This window comes from Lithobates pipiens, unplaced genomic scaffold, assembly GCF_037356315.1.
Source record: "Lithobates pipiens isolate NorthernLeopardFrog02 unplaced genomic scaffold, aLitPip1_a1.2 Scaffold_16, whole genome shotgun sequence".
Taxonomy (NCBI): domain Eukaryota; kingdom Metazoa; phylum Chordata; class Amphibia; order Anura; family Ranidae; genus Lithobates; species Lithobates pipiens.
The window spans coordinates 138,115,033-138,129,529 of NW_027507748.1; the positions used below are offsets into that span (position 1 = coordinate 138,115,033).

General features: G+C 40.6%; 1 protein-coding gene across 1 annotated transcript in view; it reads left to right on the forward strand.

The window, feature by feature from the left end:
- The first annotated feature begins 2,747 nt into the window (after positions 1 to 2,747).
- NOS2 (nitric oxide synthase 2) overlaps positions 2,748 to 14,497 on the forward strand; it is a 106,927-nt gene continuing 95,177 nt past the window's right edge. Inside the window, exon 1 of the mRNA XM_077480514.1 lies at positions 2,748 to 2,785. The gene's annotated coding sequence lies outside the window, so the exon portion shown is untranslated. The remainder of the gene's footprint in view (positions 2,786 to 14,497) is intronic.

Here is a 14,497-nt window from a genome sequence, read left to right on the forward strand (position 1 = left end):
CAATAAAAAGATATTTGCAAAAAAAAAAAAAAAAAAAGAATCATTATCGCGATCTTGGCTAGAGTGTTTCACAATTCTTTCTATGCAAATAAATCTCTCTGCTCTTCTGAAGCCATCAAAAGAAAGGAAGAGAAAATCTGGGCAGTCTGCCAAGAATCAAAACATTCTTTATCAGTTGAACTTAAGTATAAATATTGTAACAATTTGTCAATGGAATAGACTTTGTGTGTAAGTGAAAATAGTTCAACCACTTAAAGAGGAGGGTCGGTTATAGGAAAAAAAAAAAAAAAAAAGTCAGCAGCTGCAAACACTGCAGCTGCTGACTTAATCAACACACTCACCTGTCCAGGGCGTCCGCGATGTCGGCCGCCCGAGGCCGACCCGTCCCTCGGCTCTCGGGTCCCGGCGCCGCCATTCCTTGTAAGGGAAACAGGCAGTGGAGTCTTACGGCTTCACTGCCCGTTTCCTACTGCGCATGCGCGAGTCCCGCAGCTACTGCGCATGCGCGAGTCCCGCAGCGCTTTCTGAATGGGACGCGCTGTGTTCTGGAACACACAGTTCCCAGAACACAGCGCGACCCATTACCCAGAAGACGCCGCGACGAAGACAGAAGACAGAAGATCTCCGCGGAGGAGGAAGAGGAAGATTAGGAGAAAGTGCCTAGCAACAGGCATTTCTGGTAAGTAAAAAAAAAAATTTTTTTTCATTTTTTTTTTTATATTTTTTTGTAATTTTTAATATTTTTTTTGTTTTCAGGGTGGCCCTCCACTTTAAGCACTAAACTTTTTCTGACATTTGTTGGTTTCAAGTCAAAATTATTTTTATTTTTTTTGCTAGAAAATGACTTAGATCCCCCAAACGTTATATATACCCTGTTTCCCTGAAAATAAGACCTATTGTGATTGTCGATGATGGCTGCAATATAAGCCCTACCCCCCCATAAGCCCTAGTTAAAGTCCTTGTAGGTCTTATTTTCAGTGTAGGGCTTTTTTCGGGGAAACAGGGTAGGGTTTATTTGGGGGGAGGGCTTATATTGCAGCCATCACTGACAATCACGCTAGGTCTTATTTTTGGGGAAACAGGGTATTATATATATATTAAAATATATATATATATATTATTAGTAGACACCCTAGAGCAGTGATGGCGAACCTTGGCACCCCCAGATGTTTTGGAACTACATTTCCCATGATGCTCATGCACTCTGCAGTGTAGTTTAGCATCATGGGAAATGTAGTTCCAAAAAATCTGGAGTGCCGAGGTTGGCCATCACTGCCCTAGAGACTAAAATGGTGGTTGTTGCAATATTTTATGTCACACTGTATTTGCGCAGCGGTCTTTCAAATGCAATTAATTTTTTTGGGGAAAAAATGACTTTAATTAATTTAATAAAAGAAAATAAAAAACACTAACCAGTAAAGTTAGCCCATTTTTTTTTCTGTATAATGTGAAAGATTTTACGTCGCAAAAATCATGAGAGAATCGTGATCTTTTTATTCTAAGCTAAAAAATTGTGATTCTCATTTTGGCCAGAATCGTGCAGCTCTACTGGAGAAATGACAACGGTGTGCTCTCCTGCTTAGTGTGGTCAGTTTTTATTAGGAAAGCAGAGGCACTGGCAGCAAGCCAGGGATTTCACATACAGGAAACAATACAAAGAGAACAGGAGACTTCTTCATTAGACATGGGCACCGTCAATAAATTCGTTTTTTTTCTGTTCCGTTACGGTTCGTATTAAAATGATTTTGTACTTCGTATTTCATGTCCGAAATTCAATTTCAATTCTTACGAAATACGAATTGTCGTTAGGTTTGTTAACTTGTACGAACGTTCGTTACGATGAATTTAAAAGCAAAAATATACCTCAATATGACAGTCGATGCTGATGGAAGTTTGGTTTTTATCTGAAATACGAAATGCCGTTGAAGAATTTCCTATCCGAAATACGAATTTTCGTTAGATGAGGGGCTCCCACCATTCCTGTGCTGTGCTGACTTCCTCATGGGGATTCGTAAACAAAAGTTCGTATTTCGTACAAAATTCGGACGCATGGCAATTCGTATTTCGGATCCTCCCGAACGTACGAATTTTGGGGAATTCGTACGAATTTGAGATTCGTACGAAACGAATCGCACGTGTCTATTCTTCATACAAGTACATGGTACAGCAGTCACATACCAGGAATATGAAATGTTGGTATTACCATGAAATTGCTATTACCATAATAAAAATGTTGGGGTAACAAATGCTTTAACTTTTGATTTAAATTGAAAATTTGGTGATCCTAATGATGTGGCAATCCCCCCAAAATAGCTGTATATCCCCACAGCTACCCATATAGTAATTCTTCACCTATAATATAATTATATGCCAGCCAGTGGTGAGGACACAGCATTTCCATTTGCAATGTTTTTAGTGAGCAAATGGTAATTAAATGAAAATTTGCACTAGTAAGATCATGGCATGTAGACTTGCCAACAATACACTGTTATGTTGGGAGGGGCAGCAGCACATCATAAAAATGGAATAATCACAGTGTATGAATGAAATATCTGATCATCTTCAGAATCTCATCCGAAACATTGCTAGGAATTGAAAAAGCATGTTATACCATAATGGGATTTCCCAGCAGTTAGGTAACTCAAGTCCTTCGATGACTGTCACTTCCAAGGACAAACCCCTTTCTTAACCTCATGCCTGGATTGTATATATAAGTCTTTCACTTTGGCTGCTCTTTCTGTCACTGACTGAAAGAACTGAAGCCAAAGCAGTAGCTAATAGCCAGGTAAGAAAAATTTTACTATGTAGAATGTGTCTTCAGAACATCTATATGATTTTATATTATAGAACAATACAGACCTGCTAATGCACTGTAATGTTTAAACCTTTCTGATGTTATTGATTGAAAAAAAAGTAAAAAAACAATTGGATCCCTTAGGATTTAAATTCAGCCGTCGGAAACTTTACGTCAAGACAGGTTGCGCCTTACAAACACATTACAAATAGGTACATGAATATATGTACATTTTTTAAACACCTTAAAAAGCAACTGTGTCATTTTTAAAAGATTAAGATTATTGTTAGGCCTCTTTCACACTTGTGCGACTTGTCCTGCGACTTGGGAGTGCAAAGTCACAGGACAAGTCCTACCCCATGGTTCCCAATGATAACCGTTCATATCTGTGCAACTTCAAGTCACACCGACTTCAAAGTAGTTCCTGCACTACTTTGGTCCGACTTTGATGCAAGTTGAGATCCAGAGACTTAGGCCGCGTACACACGCAGGGACTGTTCGCTCAACTTTGTCCGCTGAACAATGTTTCAGCGGACAGTCCGCCCGTGTGTGGGCTTTCAGCGGACAGTTTCAGCGAACAGTCTGCTGAACAAAGTTTTTCGGAATTTCCGAAAAACTGTCCGCTGAAACTTTGTTTCAGCGAACAGTCCCCTCGTGTGTAGGCTTGTTCGTCAAACTAAGTTCTGCGCATGCTCAGAAAGGATTTACACGCCGAAGGTTGCATTGCAGTGTATAGGATGTCGTATTTTTCGTCCCGTCGTACGTGCCGTTCACGTCATCGCGCACGGTTTCAGCGGACTGTTCGTTCATCGTGTGTGGGCAAGTCCGTCCATGCTAAGTTTGAGCGGACTGTCCGCTGAAACTGTTTGACAAACAAAGTTGAGCGGACAGTCCCCGCGTGTGTACGCGGCCTTAAAGTTTACACAGGCATTCCCTGAAATCGCGGCAACTTTCAAGTCGCGGCAGTGTGAAAGGGGCCACTAGTAAATGATTAAAAACAAGCTCACATAAACTAAATAGAATGCACACAATAAGTGAGTGTAAACAAAAAGTGCAACGTGAAAAATTCTAATGCAATAAGTGACATCACAAATAGTCCATCTAGTTGAATACATGGTGACAAAAATTATGGTGAAAAATAAAATAAAAACAAAATAAATGATAATAAAAACAGTCTATATAAAATTGTTGAAAGTGAAAAGACTTGATGGTAGAACAAATCTTCATAAAAGGTGAAAAGAACTTGATCTCAAATTGCAATCATCAAAAGTAAGGTTGGCACACTTAGCAGATGGGGTGGACACATGTACCATATCGCATGTGTGTGCACAATAATTCACCTATTGTGTGCATTTTATTTAGTTTATGAGCACTACACTATTTGCTTTTATTCTTTTGCATTTTGTGTCTAGTGGAGTGTTGGCAGCTCACCATTTTTCTCTTTGCGCATTTTTTTAAATGTCTTTTTTCCTTACTAGTAAATAGTTTTTTTCATTACTGAACCATTTGCTTTAATTTCACCCTTTTCACAAAATATAAATAGTTTGGACTTTATATCTATGTTATGTTATGCCCAAGCCATATTTCAGCTTTCAGCGCTGTCGCCCATTGAATGACAATTGTGCGGTCATGCTACACTGTACCCACACATAATTTTATTTATCATTTTCTTCACACAAATAGAGCTTTCTTTTGGTGGTATTTAATCACTGCTGGGTTTTTTATTTTTTACAAAAAAAAGACCAAAAATTTTTCAAAAAAATGTTTTCTTTTTTTTTTTCTGTCAGTACATTTTGTAACTAAGTTATATTTCGCCTTCACTGATGTGCGCTGAGGAGGGAGCACTGATGGGCACTGATAGGCTGAACTGGTGGGCACTGATGAGGTGCCACTTATAGGCACTGATTAGGTAGCACTGATGAGGAGGCACTAATATGCCGCACTTATGGGCACTGATATGTGGCACTGATAGGCGGCACTGATGGGCACTATTAGGTGGCACTGGTGGGCACTAATAGGCGGCACTGGTGGGAACTAATACTGAATAACTAATACTGAATAACTGATAGGTGGCACAGATAGGCGGTACTGATGGGCACTGATGGGGGTCACTGATGGGCATTGATTGACAGCAGTGATGAGCATTGATGGGCAGCATTGATAGGTGCCACTGATTACCAGCACTGACTGGCATCACTAATGGGCTCTGATTGGTGGCACTTGTGGGCAGTGGTGGGCACTGATTGCTGCCACTGGTGGGCACTGATAGTTGACATTGGTGGGCACTGATTTGTGACACTTGTTTTCTTTATTGTAATCAGGGCACTGATGATCAGTGCCCTGATTACATTCCTACATGTCCCCCTGTGAGGAGATGCCACTGATCGGCTCTCCTCTTCTCACACTCTGTCAGAATGAGGCGAGGAGAGCTGATTACTGGCACTTCCTTGTTTACATGTGATCGGCTGTGAAAAGAGCCTCGGACGTGGCTCTTTACAGAGATCGAGTTTGCGCTGTGTCCTAGCAACATGGTGCAGCCGCGTTCACCATGCTGCGTGCCCCCGCGGGCACGTGAGAGCGGCCGTTTTGGGACGCCGTCATATGACGGCATCCCAGAATGAGAGCTGCACCACCATGCCGTCATTTGACGGTGGGCGGGCAGCAAGCAGTTAAAGGAAAAAAATAAGGAAGCTCAATGAACTACCTACAATGCTCAACAGTGCTAGGTAGATCATTGAGAACTACAAGCTGACAGCTGCAAAGGCCGCAGAACTCTTTTTTTTTTTTTTTTTAAATAGTGAGAGCGAATTTTGGGGAGAAGATCCCCATCTTGCTGTCAGTAGAGGTGACGTATTGGGTAGCAGCAGCAGGAGTGGGAACATGTTACATGTTCCACCCTAAAACAAGGTGGAGCATGTAACATGTTCCCAAAAGTGAACATATCCTTTAATGTATTTCCTATTCAGAAAGGCAGGGACACTTAATATGTTAGCTGGGAACCCAAATAAGCATCCCACTCTCAGTTTTATTATTAGCAGTCATATTAACACTATAAACTGGAACCATATGTTGTAGGCATCCCTAAAGTGGAATTCCAGGTTATTCCTTAGATCTGCTCCCATCTAAATCTTATTCTAACTACCCTGTGAATGAAAGATGCTTATACTTACCTACAGAGCTGTGCACCCAAAAGCTCAAACACACATGCCCTTCTCTACAGCCTCAGCTGCACAGGGCAGTGAATGAATTGGAAGTGCTCTGCGCTGAGTGGCTTCCTGTTCATTCACAAACCGAAACCTAGTAAACACAATTTGCTATGCTTCCGTTAGGAATGTACACAGTGAGTGAGGGGCTGGTAAATGACATACTGATTAGCTCTTTCCCACCACTCCCCATCCTGAAACACCCCCTATAGCAACTGAGGGGAGAGGAGGGAAGCCAGCAGCACTGTGTGTGTGTGTGTGTGGATGGGCTGGCAACATAGAGGAAAGCCCAAGCAAAAGGGGGAATTGGCACCACACAGAGTGATTAGGGTGTGCCCAGGGGGCACACCTGACACACCCCCTGTGCACACCTATACTTACCTATTTTCTGGACACTCTGGTGGGATCATGTGCTCTCGCCATTGGTCAGCTTCAGGGGGAGTTAAAAGCTGCAACAATGGCTGAAATTCCTGTGCAGTGTAGGCTTGCTATGGGGTATGCATTGTCGCCTGACTGGACCAGAATGCCCTGAGAATAGGTAAGTATAAAAATCTTCTTTTAACAGGGTGGTTAGAATAGGAGTTAGAAGGGGTGGGAGCAGGTTTATGCATAGTTAGGAATAGTCTTAATTCCACATTGCCTGGAAGAAAATCACCTGGCTTTTAGGAAAAAAACTCAAGACCTTCCTCTTTTAGAAGATGATCAAAGCTCGCCACAGCGCCTAGAGGCGATTCAGTTCGCATTGTGCGCTATACAAGTATTTCATTCATTCATTAAGCCACTTAGTAGATACTAATATTAACTTTTTCTATTACACCTAAAAGAAATGAGGAATAAGAAAATATATTTCAATTAGCTGCACAATGGTTATTCCAGGGTGCAAATCAATATGGTTAATATGGTTTGACAGTCACAATAGTGACATCTGCCAAACAGTGATGAGGCACTTTAATTCAGCAAAGAAATTGTTAAAATGTCTGTACATAACTTTTGAATTATGCAGCCATAGGAAAAGTCCCATACATCTATTTTTATAAACATGGATGTCTTCAATAAATAGCTAGGACATATTTTATCAAAAAAGAATAACACACATGACATTTCCAAAGTCTCGGCTTTTATAAAAAAAGAAAAGTATGTATAATTTTACCGTAAATCCTTAGCTTTTCTGTGCTTCTAAGGCAGCAGAAGTAGAGCACCATGGAGCTTTGATCAAATTCCATTTTTCCTCCTGATTGGACTGATAATGAAGGCGGAACAAGACACTGTTTATATATCCACCTGTGCCACATAGTCTGGCTGGGATCATTTCATACCGTTCGCCTGCCCGCCACTGTGCAGTATTATTCAAAAATCACCATTAGACAGGTTTATTATACCTTAACACTGAGAGAGCAAGAAGATTGTTCACGACACCTTGGGCTAGGATGAGGTGCACCTCTCAATATTTCCTGACACCTTCATAGCTACAAAGGTAATTTTAAGTGCAAAGACTTACTAACTATTAGTAAATGATCATGTTAGTCCAAAATCATATCTACTTTATACTTTTAGCTTAAAAAATTGCTATTACCATAATAAAAATGTGCATGCTTTTTTTTTTATCTCTCTGTTTATGTTACCTACATTTTAGGTTGTCATTGTATAAAGTATCTTGGTTGTATTGCAATGGGGGTTATTTACTAAAGGAAAATCCACTTTGCATTGCAAGTGCACTTGGAAATAAAGTCGCTGTAGATCCGAGGGGGACATGCAAGGAAAATAAAAAAACAGCATTTTAGCTTGCACATGACTGGATGATAAAATCAGCAGAGCTTCCACTAATTTCAGATCTACCCCTTAGATTTAGAGCGACTGCACTTCCAAGTGTACTTGCAGTGCAAAGTGGATTTGCCTTTCGTAAATAACCCCCAATGAACAGACATTGGGATTTATTTACTAAAGGCAAATCCACTTTGCACTGCAAGTGCATTTGAAAGTAAAGTTGCTGTAAATCTGAGGGGGACAGGCAAGGAAAATAAAAAAACAACATTTTAGCTTGCACATGATTGGATGATAAAATCAGCAGAGCTTCCCCTCATTTCAGATCTACTCCTCAGATATACAGCGACTGCACTTCCAAGTGCACTTGTAGTGCAAAGTGGATTTGCCTTCCGTAAATAACCCCCAGTGTAACATACTGGGGTTGATTTACTAGAGGTAAATAGACTGCAGTTGCTCCAGCGCAAGAAAAAAAAAACATTTTTAATTGCACATGATTGGATGAATGAAGTCAGCAGAGCTTCTGCTTATTTACTAAGCTCTGGAGCAACTGCACCTTGCAAAGTGCACAGTCTATTTGCCTTTAGTAAATTTACCCCACTGTTTGCACCTGAAAGGCATCCGTCAGATAGAAAGAAAGATCACAAAACTCCAGAGTTTATCAGCTAAAAATTCTTCTGTATTCTGTCCAGTAAAATTCTTGGATAATTGTGTTCTTTGATATGATCTATAAAATAAAGATAGATACTAAGCTAAACAATCCAATTTGTATCTGATCAGGCAGGACTCTGTGCTAAATAGTTGTTGTAGGATCTAAAGACGAATGGATAGTCCGATTGTAACATGGTGACCTTAAGACAGAACCATATTCAGTGAGACTTTTTAATTGCTACGTTATAAACAGATTTGGTTCTTTTTTTAAATCTCTGCCACCTTTTCAAAGCTGCAAAGAGTTGGTGACATTAGTGTATGCAGGTGCAAACTCTAGGAAGATGTTACTTAAAATTGAACGTCACTCCCTCAATCAACATTGACTATTTTTAATCCCTATGCTGCTAGCATTAGTAAATAGATAGGAAAATATATCATATTTATCTGTTTTAAATATTTATTTTTTACATGTCTTTGGTATCTTGTTGGTTCCTGGGCTATGCAAATTATGTTATACATCCCAGGAATCATCAGGAGAAGAGGAGGAGGGGCTTTCTCAGGTAAGCAAATCCTCCTGCATGCATGCCTGAGGTTAGGGCAGATGGATTCCAGGAAGAAAATGCTACATGAATCATCTGCCCTTACTCAAGATAGCCATGAGCAGAAATGCTATGAAGTGTTTTTCAAAGTGATCTCTAAATAAAGATTGAAGACATAGATGGATGGGGGAGATTGCTTTAAATATTAAAACGATATTAAATAATGTTTATGCTTTGTGGTTCTCAGGTGTCATGTAGTTCCGCTTTAAATCCTATGTAATAAACACCTAAGCATATATGACAGCAGCACGTGGGTAGTCAGATTGTATATCCAGAATAATAACTATGCCAATGTGATGCGCATGGATACACACACATAAGCTACAGCATACATAAAGTGACATTTCTAAGAAGTGCATGTCGTTATAACATTCCAATATTCTAACATATTCCAGCAAAGTAGTTTTCAGACCTTAACCCCCCTGGCGGTATTCCCGAGACTGGCTCGGGTGGAGATTTTATACCAAAAGCGGTAACCCTGAGCCAGGCTCGGGACTGCATCGCTGAATGCAGGGAGAGGTTACTTACCTTGTCCCCTGAATCCAGCAATGTCCCCCCCGCTGTACGAGCGGCTCATCCTCCACTCGATCTATCACAGAGCCGATCTCCGTTCCTTAGGAGCATTGCAACGCACGGGGACGGAGTACGGCACCAAATTCAAAAAGTGAAACACACAGTATACATACAGTATAATGTAATCTTACAGATCACATTGCTGTATGTAATAATTTCACATCCCATTTGTCCCTAGTGTTCTGCCCAGTGTCCTGCATGCAGTTTATAATATAAAAACTGTTCTTTATGCCTGGAAACTGGAGATTGTCCATAGCAACCAAAACTGTCCCTTTACATCAAAAATGGTTTTTCTAGAATCACTTGCAGAATTGAGCGATAGCGATTTGTGGGGAGATCCGTCATCAAATACTGAAAAGTAATGACAGTGACAATTCTGCAACTGAGCAAATATCAGTGTTTTTGATTTGATTACATTATTGAATAATTTTTATTATTGTTATATTATTATTTGATATAATTATTTATAGTTATTTATTATATTATAATTTATGGTTTAATTTTTCAAACTTTATCATATATCTGCTAGACTCTGGTTTGGACAGATTTAAGTGAGTTATTCCTAAGAATTGCAGGCCTACAATTTAAAACTCCAAATTTTCATGCAAAATAATTGTACCGCTTTCAGCACCTAAAATCTGAAATAATCATACCGCCAGGGAGGTTAAAGAGGTTGTAACCCAAAAACAAAATAAAAAATAAAAACAAAAGATCCTGTTCCTTTAAAGCATGTTAAATGGCATAGTGCTTGTGAGGTGTAATTTGTCCCTTTCTATGCTGTAAATACCTGGTTAATCCTGCCTTTTCCTGTGTCCTCCTAGGTGTGCTGACCACAGTAATCTTTGCTGCTGATCCATGATACCGTGGTCAGTTTACATGCCAGCGCCATCCCACTGTGTGCTCAGAGTCTCTCCGTCTCCCCATCTCCCCCTCCCTCCCTGCCTGTCATGTCCTAGTGTGGAAGCTGATCTCCTAACCTACCCCTCCTGCTGTTATTCCGTGTGGCAATAAAGTTAGTGCTCATAATTACTGCCATTCTCTCTGTTATAACGAAATATACTACAAAGTTTATGTGTTTTGTTTTTAATTCTAAAGCTAACGCTAAATATCTTATTTCACATCGCCCATGTGCAGTTACATGACATCAGACTGGAATCTCAGACCCTCCCACTGTAGTCCTTAGAACGGGGAAGGAGAGCGGTGGGCAGTCATCTGACCCCATATCGGTGATGTGAAAAAAGGTATTTAGCTGCAGAATTAAAAAAAAACTCATACACTGTGCAGTATAGTTTGTTATAACAGAGGGGCTGCCACTAATTGGGATCTCTGACTTTACAACCACTTTAAACAAAAATCTGATATTTATCGCTGTGAGCAATTTCACATGTGCATCTCATGTAGAAACAAAACTGCAGAAAGTGCATATTGACGTCATTAGTGGAGACTGAAAAAAACACAGTGCATGGTGTGCGGGGGGTATCACAATGAGTTTTGAGCATTTTCGCTGGTAACAACTACAAGGAAAGTGGCACCGTCAGATGTCCTCTCTGCAGTCCCCCTGACTCTCCCAAGTACCCCCTGCAAATTAGCTGTTTTGCTGCATACCTCGCAGCCGTGAGGTAATTATTTAGTGTAACTAGCACTGGCACGGAACACCACTGGAAGAGAGTTGGCTTGGCACATTGCACCTTACTTGTGTTTGTGATATTACATCCAAAATTGCACGATTGGACTATGTATGGGACACTCTATCGAGATTCACTAATTTGCTGTTATTGATTTTTTTTTTTTTGCTTAGTAATTTAATGAATGTTTTTTGCTTAGTAATTTAATGAATGCATTTTGTTTTTTTGTATTAGTTTTGCATTTTTTCTGCGTTTAGATCACAAAATACTTTCTGCGTTTATAGAACAGACTTTTTTGCGTTTATATCACAAATATTTTTTTTTTATATATTTTTTAATCTGTCATATGCACTATATGGTTTTAAGCACATATTTGCGTATTTTCAGACACCTGAGTGATGCACAGGAACACTTTATATTAGCCGTTTATGTAATGCACAGATGCACTTTTTCATAAGCACTAAGTGTTGTTGTAGTTTACAAAGCACTATTGCACTTTTCGCTTTGACACTTATTCATATTTTTTATTGATTGTGTTAGTTCTTTTGGTACTAAGGAAGCGCAACACAACACCCTTTTTTCTTTTTCTGCATTATTGAGAGTCAACTCATAGAGTGTCTGCTGCTCCCATTAGAACAGAATTTTGCCTTCTTACCACTTTTTGGCCATATAGCGCGGGAGCCTTTGATATATACATTCAGTACACATAGAGGGACACAGGAACAGCCAGGATCATCCAGATATTTTGCAACATAGAAAGGGACAAATGACACTACACAAGCACTATCCGATTTAACATGCTTTAAAGGAACAGGATTTTCTTTTTTAAAGTAAAATTGTGGTGCTGGTCACACTGTTATTATTATTATTTATTTCATGTTGACATGCATATTCCATAGTGCACTTTGAGAAACTGAAAGCACAAAAGCATCATTATTTTGATGTTCAATGCACTCTGAAAACTAAGACCACGCTACGATCGGCTAGATCAGGGGTGGCCAACCAGACAAAGACCAAGAGCCACATTTTTTACCGAGTTACCGCAGAGAGCCACATCATACACATGGGCACACATGAACATCACCCCATCCCTTCCTCATACACACATACTTTTGCTCAGCTGGATTTATTGTAAATGTCACACACTGTTTTAACACTACAAAGACCATAGGCCAGTCATTTTCATCAAGTCAGTAATCTTCCTTTGAAAGTACATCCATGTGACAGAAGACAGCAGCTCATCTAATTTCCAAAATACAAATTGTCTTACAGTGAACTGGTCAGGATAACAATAAACAGTTAATGGGTCTTCTAGCCTGAACTAGCAGTAAATTCTTCCAAAAAACATCACAGAAAGCATGCAGCACACACAGAGCGTAGCGTTTTCAAGCAGAAAATCGCGCGATTTTGCAGCGTTTTTTACCGCGATTCGTTTTTTGTGCAGGGCAAAAGGTCAATGTTAAAAGAAGAAAAACGCCCAAATCTGCTCAATTCGAGCGACAAAAAAGGGTACGGAACTTGTCTGAACGTCAGGCGTTCGGCTTCAGGCGACATGGAGTGGAGATGTGAACCATCTCCATTAAGAATACATTTTTTCCCCTCCAGCGTTTTGTAGCTTCAGGCTTCAAGCTACAAAACGCTCAGGTGTGAATGGGGTCTAAGAGCCACATGGAACCGGGCAGAGAGCCGCATGCGGCTCGAGAGCCACAGGTTGGCCACCCCTGGGCTAGATAGTTCAGGTTGACAATGCTTGCTGATATCCACAAGTCTGATCTTGTTCCCTTCTCTTTACTCTAAAAGGTCCAGAGAGTGACATTCTAAAGTTGATTTACTAAAGAATTAGAGAATTTTCGCTCAAAAATTATTGTGAATATTCACTTCAATTATCCGCCAATGTCAAAAAGCATCTGCACATGACTGGTTAACAGGAATTTGCTTTTCCCATGATTTAAATATTATATTGAATATTCACACATATTGTTAAATGAAGAGTCTCAACCTCCTTAGTAAATCAACAACATTATATGTATCTATAACTTCTGGTCTCTAAAGAAAAAGTTCTTCTAGGCTGGTGAATAACACAGCATTCTGTTAACATAGGATGCCATCTACTGGCAGAATATGCCACACCTTTTACACTGCATTGAAAAAGAAGTGCAAGAATAAAAAATTGGCTGCAGCATCGATCCAATGTTACAGCTGTCCCCCTCCAGCACTGCACTGAGAACTGAAGGTTCAAAGACTCCTGACTGCTCAGTTCTTGGGCCCACTCTGTGCTCTGCCTCTCATTGGAGTGCTGAACTGTGCAGGGGTCGGGAGTGAGTGGCTCAGACTCTCAGCAGCCCTCTGAGAGGTTTAGCCAACAAAGTCAGACATCTAGATGTTATTGTCAGGATCCCCGCAAAACCTGACCTGTTCTCTGGCGGTTAAATCCGGGTCACAGGAGTGCAGAACTAAGTGCATGTCTGTGACCCACAGGAGAAGTATGGCCAAAAGAGCTTTGGCCATACTACTTCTTTAATGAAAACTTTCAATAACCTCTCTCTGAAATGTTAGTTGCCTGGCTATCATGCTGATCCAGTGCCTACAGTACTATGTGAGGTACAAAAATGTCACTCTGACTTTCTAATCTTTCTAAATGGAATGTGAGACAGAGCCTAACCTGCCATGAACATAAAAACAAAAAATGATCGATTTCGAGGGTCGTGGCTCAGCAGGGGGGTAGGTAGCTTTATGCCGCGTACACACGAGCGGACTTTTCAACATCCAAAGTCCGACGGACTGAGTCCGTCAGACTATCCGATCGTGTGTGGGCTGCAACGGACTTTTGACTCACCAAAGTCTGAAGGACTTTAGAATATGGAACATGCTTCAAATTTTTCCGAAGGAACTCCGCCGGACCCGGTCCCTTAGAAAAATCCGCTCGTGTGTGTGCTATTCCGACGGACTAAAACCGACGCTAGGACAGCTATTGGCTACTGGCTATGAACTTCCTTATTCGAGTCCGGTCGTACGTCATCACGTTCGAATCCGTCGGAGTTTAGTGTGATCGTGTGTGGCCAAGTCCGTTCAGTCCGAAATTCCGTCAGAACTCTGTCGGAACTCCGGCAGAACTCCGGCAGAACTCCTTCGGAAGTCTGCCGGACATAAGTCCTCTCGTGTGTACGGGGCTTAAGTCCTACCCCACCACTGGTCAGTGACTCAGGTTACCTTTAAACATCTATTTTCAGTATGTTTGGCATGTCTTACTGTATAGAGTTTTCCTAAGAAACCTGGAAATAATGCCAGTGA